Here is a 12,169-nt window from a genome sequence, read left to right on the forward strand (position 1 = left end):
GAGAGATCCTCTCAAGGCTCAGGTGGTACTGGGGCAGAAAGTTGTCCGGACAGTTACCCAGGAGACCTATGGACCCCACCAAGCGTGCTGGTTCTTAATGCATTTGTAGGCATATGTTTAAAGCGTTAAATAATTAGCTCACTGAGATGTGTAGTAACTTGATGGGCATTCCTTGGGTTATGAATGGACAACTGCATTCTCTTGTAGGCCCATTTGTGGAAAGAATATAGTCTTGATCATCACCTTCTAGTAGAAATGCAGAGAAAGAAGCTCTTTATTTAAAAATGCTGCATTTTGGCCCAAAGTATGTTGGCATGGTGCAGAAAAGCACAGATACAACGACTCAGTTGTAAAGTTAAAGCTTCTTAAAAGTTTATCTCACCTATATCTTCCATTTTACTTATGCACGGGGGGAGACATATGATTTTTAAATAATCAGTCTAAATAATAGTCAGCCAATAACTCTCTGTTAGAAAGTTATTTCTCTCTAAAAGAGAATAACTCTCTGTTAGAGAGTTATTTCAATAAATTTAGCATAAAATATTTAAATGCTAAGAAACATTGTGTTATAGATTAATTGGAAGAACTTTTTCTTTCTTAGCGTTGAATCTTATAATCGATCATATGAGATTCAATAAAAATAAGTCAGAAATAGGGAGCCATTTGATCTACGTTTTGATAAAGCTGCCCTGCTTCCTCATTACACAAACACCATATGGCCCCCACTTGCCTTAGCAAAGAGTGAACTCTTGCCAAGACATGTTAGCGCATGGGATACATTCTCTCCACATCTTGGATGCCACATCAGATTAAATGTTACATTCTGCTGGGGTAGGGTGTTGGTGGATGGGGAATTAGAGAAAGAGACTGGGGTCTGAGGGTAATCTAGGGGGGCAAGTGGCTTTTACCAATGAATTTGCTAGCCCAGCTCCTCCCGCCATTGCTGGTGAAAAAGATTTCAAGCTGTTAAATTAATAAGTATGAAGTGAGTATTTTTTGCTTTATAAAATACGGTACTTTTGAGAAAACACCTTAAAAGGGGGAAGTCTACATTGAGAAGATGTAGATTGCTACAGAAGAAAGAAGTCTTTAGAGCAAGGGTGTCAAACACAAAAACCTACAAGGGACAAACAGGTAGCACCAATAAGCAGAGGACATGGTGTAAGACATTAGAAGGTATATCATGCTTCATTGAAACACAAATTTTAAATCATTGAGTGGGCAAAATTACATAAGGGCCACCAGTGTGCATCTGCTTCTACTTCTTCCACCCCTGAATTGTTTCCTTGACGATGTGCCTAACTTATCTCCACCCATTTCAGATCCAGCCAATATTTACTGATTGGCCTCATGCCCGGCATTGTGCCAGGTGCGTTCACAGACATGAACATTTTCAATACTCATAACCGTCCAATGAAGTGTGTATTTATGTCTCCATCGATAGATGAGGAAATTGAATCCCTGAGAAGTTTAAAATGTCTTGGCCAAACCCACCATTCATTGCTCTGGAAGAAACTTGGGAAACACTACCATTCTTTTGTTTCTTAACATTGAGCCAAGGATATCAGTTCGAGTAAACTTGTTATCTGTTCTCTGGTAGTTTATATGCTGTTTTGTTCCCCCAAGGCAATACATGATGAGTGTGTCAGTACAGATATAAATAACTGCACAATTAGATACTCAGGGGGAGAAATAATTTTGGTTAAAATAATCAAGGCCTCTGTTGCAGAACAATAGCTATAAATAATTCAGCCTTTTCTGGCTCAGGCTCTTTGACCAAAATTCCAATTCTGTCACGTGTTAAAACTCAATCTGTCAGTTTGAGGAGGTTCTGCTTAATTTCATTTTTGTCTCAAGTTTAGACAAGTGAAGAGCAACTCACAAGAGAGTGTGAGTATACTCAACTCACACACAGTTAGAACCATTCTTTATGCAGCTTCAGCTATTATGTACCAAACATTTCTGAAAATGCTATATTCCCCAAAGCACAGCAATCCATTTTTATTTTCTTTTAAAATAAAAATAACATTAAATGAACCATTGACTTTAATATTTATAGTAACTCAATGTCTTTGAAAGGTTCATTCACAGAAGATTCCCTTATATGTGATTGCAAGCAATTAATTTAAATGGAAATGTACTTTTACATTTAACTAGAAGTCATAGTCCTGACTATCACCTCACCAGCTAACCTTTCTTCAAATATAAATATATTTTAAATTTGTTTTACTAATGCCCTAGGTACTTGGAAAATCCTACTGGTGCAAACTCATTATTAATTCATAGTCCCCAATTGTAAGCCTTACACGTATGACCTTAGAAGTAATGGCAGCTGCTCTTGCCTACTTTATAAGAATTGTTACCAAAACGTGTACGCTAATAATTTCCAGTGATTACAAGCCATTATAAAAGCTCTCAAGTTACCTAGTACTCTGGAAATAGCTCTTCTCCATGTGGCACCCCAGGAATACTTGACAACCCCAAAGAGAGTGGTTTTGAAAATTACATTAACAAAATATAAACTGGCATCATCCAACTCTCAGTTATTTATAGATGCTCTGCAGGGAGAATCAAGTGGTCTTTCCTCTATAAGCACACCAAGTTTATTGGCATCTACCTGGCATTATCTGACATGGAAATCATCTGGTCAGTGAAAGCATGAATATCTTGACATATCAGTTACTTGTTCGTTGCCCACCAGTGTTTTGTGGCCACCAATTGGGAAGCTCTGATTTAGAGAACGATTAGCAAAAGAGTGAGTGATCAAGTAAGTTTGCAGCAAATCATGTTTCATTCACATCCTGCACCATTCAGGTAATGAGATTTCTCTTTGCAGAAATGCTATCCATTGCAATGAAGACTTGGTTTAAATTCATCTGTCTCTTATATACCCGTTTTTCCTCCAGAGTACTTAGCATAGGACTTCAAAAGGCACTCAATAAATATTTGCTGAATGAATGTAACAGGAATTAATAACGCGAAAAATGTTTTTGAAAGATAATTGATGTCAAATGGTAGGCAGAGGAAGCCAGAGAAAGTTCACCAGTGATAGAAATGCTGTGTACAAATTTGGTACAGTGCCCAAGAAAAGGATTTGAATTTAACAAATAACCTTTAAAGCCAGGTTCTTTTATGTCCACCGCCCCTGGACTAAGCGGTATTAGTGGTGGGAGAATCCCAGCCAAACAAACCCTGATAGCAGTTTGAGAAAGGGAAGTATAAGCAATAACCAAATGTTAGAAAGGATTCCATGAAGCACTTTGCCATCAGTTGTTCAGGAAACTTCTAAGAATAGAATAGCACACACACACATACATACACACATACACACACACACATACACACACTATAGAACACATCATTAAATTCTTTATAAAATAAAGAGGACAAACTGGATAACATGCAGAGGGCCTTAACACTCTCATGATTGCATGAAAGGTGATAAACATTACAATATTTTTCTTTTCATTGAGCCCCCAGGCCCAAGTTAATACAGTGTTGGGGTATTTTGACTGGTTTGATCAATATTCTGGGCCTAGATTGTCAAAGGCAGTTTCTTAACTTTAATACATCATGACAGAGAAATTGACGCAATCTGCACCATATATGGAGGTAAACTGAGGAAGCTATGTGATCCAGAAATAACCTTCCAGGGATCAGCTCAGGCCAGCCACAGCCTGATGGCCCACGTGCCAAGAGGGGTCAATAACTGGGTATGTCTGCAACCCACTCATCATTTACCAGTGATCTGTGGTCCATCCATTGAGAAGCTTTGTTTTAAAGAATGTTTCTCAGAATGATCAGCCTAGAAACGAGCCATCAAGTAAGTCTGCAGCAAACCATACTTCATATGGTGCACACTATACTTCTCTCAGGGAGTCAAAACACGTATTAGTAAATGAACATATTAAGGCTCTGAGAAGACCTATTTCCCATTGTTTGTTTGTTTTTATCCAGTATTTTCCAACCTCTTTTAACCAGGGCACCTACTAACATCTTGCAGATCTATGGAGGCTGCCAATTGGTTAAACCATCCATGCAAGCACACAGTACTGTGACTCGAAAAGGGTCAATGCAACGATATAGGTCCTAACTGTCTTTAATTGGAGGATTAGTTCAGACACTGGAAAAACTTTCATCTTTAAGAAGGAATCCTCCCGGAACTTTGTTAACACTAAAGTGTTAAATACCATAAACAATATTATTACCCCCAAACAGGCTGCTGAGGAGCCGGGGATGAGTAGATTCTAGCCGTGAGACTCCCAGTCATCTGCAGTAATTCATATGCCACTGGCAAGGATAATTCTAAACATGAGATCCAAAAACCCTATGCATACACCGCCCCCTTGCCCTCCTTACCCCAGGAGACTTATCTGTCTTTCTGGTTATATATTCCCTTGGCTGTTAGTGTAATTAGTGTATAATAACTATGTACATATCAACTCACAGGAAAAACGGCAGACGTGCTGGCTGATTTGGCTTGGGGCCATCTCATCGGCAGGGTGAGACAACCTGGTATTAAACCATCTGTTATTAACTGTATATTCTAAAATAGTGTTTTGTGTCTCCTGGGTTGCTGACTTTCATTGACAGCAACAGAATGTCAAGACTCATATTTTTCTGAGCAGCACTGAAGAGATAAACTTTAAAACATTTGCATTGTCTCTTCTGTTCTGCGGCTTGTGCTATTAAGAATTTTATTTACTAAAATGTCTAGTGTATTATACATGGTGCTTTTCTATGTTTCATTCTCACAGAGGTGAACAAGTTTCATTTAAACTGTGTCCTTGCAAAAGTTATGCTTTCTAGAGTCAAAGATCCTAGAGAAAATTGGCCACAGCTTTTGTCCTTATGACTAGGCAGTTGCCAATGCCTGTTTGAAATCAATAGTCTCACTAGGGAATGGACTATAACTTGCATTTTTTAAAAACGTGGTCATTTTCTCAAATCTCCTTGTTTGCACTGATTACTTTTCTTTAAATTAACTTAAGCAATTAATTTCATAATATCAGAAATCTGAAACTGAGTCTTTGTGCCACTTGTTGCAGTCAGTAGCACAAACCTGCTCCCCAAACTCAGGATTAAGCCTGTATATGACAGAAAACAACAGTATTCCTTTGAAAGATGAGCAGCCAAATCATTCAACACAATTATCCAAGTTAATTCAACTCAAAAAACCACATCACCATGAAAAAATAAAAATAAATTTTTTTTACCTGATTCCAAATCACTTTTGACAGCTATAAAAAATTGACTTTCTTTGCAAAAGTTTTACCTATGCCGCAGAACTCAGTTGAAACAATTTTTTTCCTTTCCCAGTTGTCTCTTATAGTTGGCTGTTCCCAAGTATAACTAAAATTTCCCTGCAAGTCTGTTAAACACTTTCACATTTCCATGTTTAATTATATGCAGATTGAGATTTTTGTACACATATAGAATATAGCCAGATTTTAACTCAATTGACCACAATACCTTTGACATAAAGCCTTTATCCACCGTTCTCGCCATATACATAAATAGACATACGATCCTTGTCAAAACGCAAGAGCGAGTTTCTTTACATTGTCTAGAACAAAGAGGCCAGCTCGGCTTCTATTTTTCCTCAGTGTCTCAGAAGGTGTCCTTTATTACATATGCAGGATGCAAGGATTTTGCTGCTGCGTGAATGAAAAATGATACCTTCAGACTGCCTTTTTAGTGACAAATTATGCTTTTCCAGAACATCACACTGCCTGTGGTTTTAAGAACCCCATTTAGATTTACTATCACTTCCTTGGGGACTCAGCCTTCCTCACAAAGCACCCCACGGCTAATTTCCACTGTTTTAGAGTGTAACAAAGATGAGAAAGTTTGCTCATCACGATAGTACAGAAATGCTTGCCTAGGAAAAACACTCTCTGGAATGTCTAAAGTGCTAAAAATCATTGCCTCTGTGGATTTTTGGTGTGTAAAACAGGCAGAAAAAGTTGTCTGGAGGTATTCGCGAAGCATTGTATTTGTTCAGGAAGGAGCTGTGGGGTTAGAGGCTGAGCAACGCCTCTTACTTTGCTTCCTGGGTGAGAGCAGACAGGCGTGCCACTTAGCAGAAGCAAGCAGAGAGAGAGTGGTAAGACTCACCAGCTTCCCCATTTTTCCCAGGACGGGGGTTTTTGTTCCTCAATTCTGATCTGGAAGAGACAAACCTGTAGGTCCTTCAAGCAGGCTGGTCTGGGGCAAGTGCCGGCTCTTTGCCTCGGATCAGCTGAATGGCTGGGGCTTTCAGGAAGCTTGCTCTGTCCAGCTCGGAATCACTCCCCCTCTCCAGGGTGTGTGCTTACAAGCCTCTCAGTCAGCGCAAAAGTCCGCCAAACTCAGGTCAGCCTAACAGGTTTCCTTATATAGGTAAACATGAATTGCATTCCTGGTGAAAGAAGTTAACTAGGAATCCTGGTAACCTGGTTAACTCTATACACACCAGAATGGCTCAGAGTCGATCAGCCTGCGTAGGGGTTTGGTTGCAGTACAAAGGGATTTGTGCAATTTAATTAAAATCATTTTTATCCTGGCAGTCTGTAAAATTGGCCCTTGTAGTGTAACTGTGAGTCAACAGCTAGTATTTTATATCATGGGCTGTGACCAGCCTCATATTATCTGAAGGCACTGTAGGGGAAAAAAGTGTAACATTTTATAAGTTGTCTTTCATGTTTTTAAAATCAGGGTAATTGAACGTGAGATTATTTTCAAAGAAGTGAATAGAACATGTGACAGAAAGAGAATGTGAATAAACCTCCATCAAATAAGGCTCAAATGCCTTATTTGAGCATAGTAACAAATAGTGATTCAACTTTCCCAGGCCTTTGGTAGATAATGCAATACAATCATTTTGCGTTTTCTCCCTTTACAATGCAGTAATTGCTACTGTATTTTTTGATGGGCAAAATGACAGATAATGACATCTATTCCAGTAACAACCCTCCTGAGCCCACATGCTGATGTGTTATTTGATGGTTTCAGGAAAGAAATCTAAGACTTGTGAATTTGCATACTTGTATGTAAACATTTTTAAACAACTTCCTTGATTTAAGAAGGTAAGAAAATATATCTTTAAAAGAACTCTATAGCTCTTCCCCTTACATTTTATCTACTACTTAGTAAAGTAATAATTTTTAAAAATTCTAGCCAATTCCACTGAAGACAATATGGAGACTTGAGACTTTCTTATGTACTAGAGATGAAGATTGTCTGCTAAAAAGGACCTATCTCAAAACGAAACACTTGTTTTCATTTCATCTATGGGTTGACTGCTCCTTGAGTAGTGACAACCTTATTAAAAATAGCTCAAGGCTGTTTTAGGTCTCTGCTTAGGACAGGCGAGAGAATGAATCTTCTGATGCCACCTAAGCGAGCACCAACACAAACCAATGTCAAAAAGTTTCTGCCAACATGAGTAAGGAACAAAAATTGCACTGCCAGGAAGGGTAATTATTTTTGAATAGCAATTTCCAATGGGCAAAACTTTTGCATACAATTTCTCTTCTTATCTCTGCAGGAACACTGTGAAGTGTGTAGTATTTCCTCTTCACAATAATAAGGTTAGCTTACAGAGATAAAGTGATTGGTCCAAAGTCTCATGATCAGTTTTTGGCAAATCCACAACCCCAGATAAAGAATTTAACTCCAATAGCATTTCCCAAAATAGAATCAACTTTAAGAGACAGAAGAACATTAAAATGGCAATTTTCCATGTTCAAATATAATTTTTAATAATCATATGTCCAGAGAATTTAAATGCAATATACAAACTTATTAAAATACTTTTTATAAAGTCATAACTTACTGCTAACATGACTCCCTTTAAATGTCTCCAGAAAGATCATAAAATGAGATAGAGAGTGTATTTTTATTGAATATAAATTTGGGTTATAAAATATTATGAAAATATAACTTGGCAAATATTGCACACATTTTTCTGTTCACAGTACTCACATCTCTATTGTATCAAGTTAAGATTCATCCTGATTCCTCCACTGGAAGGAATATCAGTGTTTTCTACTTACTGGGTTTTCATTAATCTTAAATGAAACTCTGTACCATGCTAGGTAAATGGCTTTCACTAATATAGTCCATTTATGATCTGCACTCTTTGTGTCCTCATAATTCCCACTGAAGCAAGTTCTGTTTATGTAGAAACTTTAGACTTTATTAACATGTTGCTGCAAGACAAAGAATGCATTTTTTTCCCAGGGCAGGCTAAACCTCTAAATGCCTTAAGCTGGCCTCCAAATTTGTTCTTACAATTCTTTTTTTTTTTTTTTTTCTTTTTTTTTTTGAGATGGAGTCTTGCTCTGTCGTTCAGGCTGGAGTGCAGTGGCACGATTTCGGCTCACCGCCACCTCTGCCTCCTGGGGTCAAGCAATTCTCCTGCCTCAGCCTCCTGAGTAGCTGGGATTACAGGCACCTGCCACAACGCCCAGCTACTTTTTGTATTTTTAGTAGAGATGGAGTTTCACCATGTTGGCCAGGCTGGTCTCAAACTCCTGACCTCAGGTGTTCCTCCCGCCTCGGCCTACCAAAGTGCTGGGATTATAGGCATGAGCCACTGTGCCTGGCCTGTTCTTACAATGCTAAGCAAACAATCATTTAGGCTTTAAACACAAAATATCATAGGCTATAATTGTTGAATTGGAAGGTCAAAATGAAATTTGGATCTCAAAGTAGCATATTTCAAAGAGGAAATACAACCCTCTGCTAAATCCATCTTAGAGGCCTCAAGAAATGGTTTGGGAAAGTCTGGATCACTGAAGCAGCATGAATTCAACCTAACCATAGAGGACCCCAGTGAAAGAGTACTTACAGCTAAATAATTACACCATGCCAAAAAATAGCACTTATGGGAAACTAAATAAAATACAAGACCTATTTGAAGGGGAGAAAATATCATTGTGGTTTAAAGAAAACATCAGGGGATAGAGTTTAGAAATTCCTAATGATATATAACTAATGAGTAGTTGAGCTACAATTTAAAACACACTCCATCAGACTCCAGAAAGCTCACTATTTCTATGCACCCCGAGTGTACCACAGTAGCCAAAAAAGAGCAGATGCCTTAGAGTCCAAAGATATTTCAATTCCAGTTGCATCTCTTGGATGTGTGACCTTGGACACAATGTTTCTGAGCTTCACCTGCCAGTGGAAGTGAAAATGGCTCAACATATTAGATTACTGAAAGTACCTAAGGAGATTTCATTTCAATCATTCTTCATATATCTGTTGACGTTTCTTATGGTCCAGGCATTCTGCTACATCCTAGGAGTAAAGCCATAAAGAAGCTTGGCATGTTCCCCACCCTCATGGAGCTTACAGTCTTACAGAAAAGACTGTGTATATCTATATTATGGGATGTGAAAATCTAATGTTTTCCTAAATTTCTCACAACACAAGAATGTCTAATTGAAGTTCTATATAAATATAGCAATGTTAATAAATGAATGATGTCCAAGCAACACCTTTCACTGTAGTTAGTGCAAGTTACTGTTACTAACCTGAGGTGGACCTTACCATGATTAGACTGGGTAGACCTGGGCTGAGCCAAATCAGATAAATACCGGGGAAAAGTAAAACTTGATGCATCAGCCATATCATGACAATGTCCTTTTATCTAACAACCGAGGAGGACAATTACATGCAACTTGAAAACATCTTGAAGATGCTCAGGAAGCTGGATGGACAATGGAGTGATTTTTATTATTCATTCTGCACATAAAGAAGTGATGGAAAAGCACAAGAAAAATTTCCTAAATATTGTACTCAGTTATCAGATACCCAATCTATTATTAATTCACTTCTGTGCAAGAAACATTTAATTGGTACATACTATGAATGAGGTTCTGTGAAGGATGGACATAGAAAAAGATACACGGAGATAAAGAATGATCCCTGGCTTTAATAAAGCTTTCTAGAAAAAATGTTCCAATGTTCAGCAGCTGTGTCAGTCAGAATAAATAAAGATATGCTCTGGTAACAAGCAAGCTCCAAATCTCAGTGGCTTAAAACAACAAAAGTGAATCTGTCGCTCATGCCGCATGTTTACATAGGCCAACAGGGAGGGCGCACCTAACCATAGCCACTCAGGAACCCAGGCTGCTGAAGGTTCTTTTTAACATGTACTTTCACTGTTGCTGACACAGGAAACAGGGATTTGGTGAATTGTGCTGGATTTTCAAAACTTTACCCCATAAGTGACCGTTAAACGTCCACTAGCCTCTTGTTGGCCAAAGCAATTCCTTTGGCTCTGCTTAACTTCAAAGAAAGAGAGGAGAATCAAGATACATGACAAATGATTACATAACAGCTATGACAAATCAGCCAGCTGAACAAGAGTAACATTTTGGCTAAGTTAATTTTATTTCACCAATTTATTCAGTAGCACCTGTGTGGAAAGCACTATAAAAGGGCCTTACAGCCAATTTGAGTACCTTACTCTTCTGGGACACTTATAATGTCAAGAGAGAGCAAGGTTCTGCAAAGTCTAGCCCAAAGTGGGCTGTCCAGGACATCCTTTCTAAATATTACTATCTCCCTCAAGATTCCACCGGAACCACTGATAATCTTTGAGTCCACCTTTAGGTCTCTGCTCTTAGGGAAATTGGATCTAATCAGTCATTTCTGAACTTAAAATGCCAGTCATTATGCCATAAGGGGTATTGAGTCTGCCTGCTTAATTGACCCTTTCTATTAGTGACTTGGGTGATGAAATAAAAGACAAGTTGATTTAATTTGCAGATGGTGCCAAATTAGATAACTAACATCTCAGAGGATTCTATTATAATTCAAAATGACCTTGAAGAGTAGGATTGAAGTGACATTAAGAAAGGAGCTTATGTTCAACAGAGATAAATAGAGGGTTGGAATTAAAGGTATAGAAAATATATGTTAGAAGAAAATAACTATATTGAGGTAACATTAGCCTGCAAGTTGAATATAGGCTGGCAGTTTAGCACTTTTACTTATAAAGGCTCTTGGGATATATTTAAAAATATGGTGGTCTTAATCTTGGATGCACTGGAAAATAGGCGTTTCTCAGAATACTGCTTCATTGGGGATCCACATTTTAAGAAATAAGAAATCAGAGCACATTCAGAAGTGAGAAAAAGAATTTTCCTAAAGACTAAGTGCTCTAGATCAGGGGTCAGCAAACTTTTTCTGCAAAGGGCCAGAGAGTAAATATTTTCAACTTTGCCAGCAATTATGTCTTTGTTGCAACTACTCAACTCTGCTGTTGTGATCCAAAGCACCCATAAACAATGCATACATGAATGGGCATGGCTGTATTCCAATAAAACTTTATCAAACTGGACAGCTGACCTGGGCCATACTTTGCAGACTCCTGCTCTCTACATTATACAAAGTGTCTCAGAATGGTAAGGGACTCAAACTGACTGAAACTGCCTAGAAGGCAGGAAAGGCCTTATTTTGGCCATTTTCCTATTGCTCAGATTCCTTTAATATTGTTTCCACACAGGTGCTAGTGAATAAAGTAGTGAATTAAATTAAATTAAATTAACAAAAAATGTTAATACACCAGTCTCCTTATTAAATATTCCAAAAGAATTGGAATATGTACTTCTTGAAAATGTCATGGAAATAAATCCAAAATATAATTTACCATCTCAATTTTTCAAATATTTCTCAACTATATTGTCCTTTTGGGAAAGATATTAATGATGAAATTAATATAATAGAACCTAGAGAATAATTACAATCATGAAATTAAAGGGAAGAAAAGTCACAATACTAGCCAAGGTCAATAAAGCAAATGTTGCCTTCATTAAACATAGGTAAAAAAGAAAACGAGGAAAGGTTAGGTCAATTCTGTAATGTCACCAAGCTAGTGGTGATGGAGAAGAAATTAGGACCCAGGTTCCTGGTGTTCACAGTCCTAGATTATGATAAACCCAAAGTACATAGGAGCTGGGACAAAGAAGCACACAGGAATGCAATGCCTGGAGGTATTCATTAGAAAAGTGAGGATGAATGGAGTAACAAACACAGTCTCATAGCCCATACATGGAAGTCCTATGGTGTGTCGTTTGGATTGCCTCAAGGACAGCCCAGCACTCTATACACCATTTCTCCTTCCCTTCCCCAGGTGTTCCCATAGCCTTACATTCTCCAATCCAATCTGGTTTGC

General features: G+C 38.1%; 1 protein-coding gene across 2 annotated transcripts in view; it reads right to left on the reverse strand.

Annotated features, from left to right (window-relative positions):
• The window catches only part of MID1 (midline 1), a 654,743-nt gene that overhangs the window by 378,037 nt on the left and 264,537 nt on the right, over positions 1 to 12,169 (reverse strand). The window contains exon 1 of one of the 2 annotated variants that reach the window (XM_054544081.2): positions 6,118 to 6,292. The exons of the other annotated variant lie outside the window; for it this stretch is intronic. The gene's annotated coding sequence lies outside the window, so the exon portion shown is untranslated. Of the gene's footprint in view, positions 1 to 6,117; positions 6,293 to 12,169 lie in introns of those variants that run through there. 2 annotated transcript variants of the gene reach the window in all.

The sequence above is a fragment of the Pongo abelii genome, chromosome X (genome assembly GCF_028885655.2).
Source record: "Pongo abelii isolate AG06213 chromosome X, NHGRI_mPonAbe1-v2.0_pri, whole genome shotgun sequence".
Lineage (NCBI taxonomy): Eukaryota > Metazoa > Chordata > Mammalia > Primates > Hominidae > Pongo > Pongo abelii.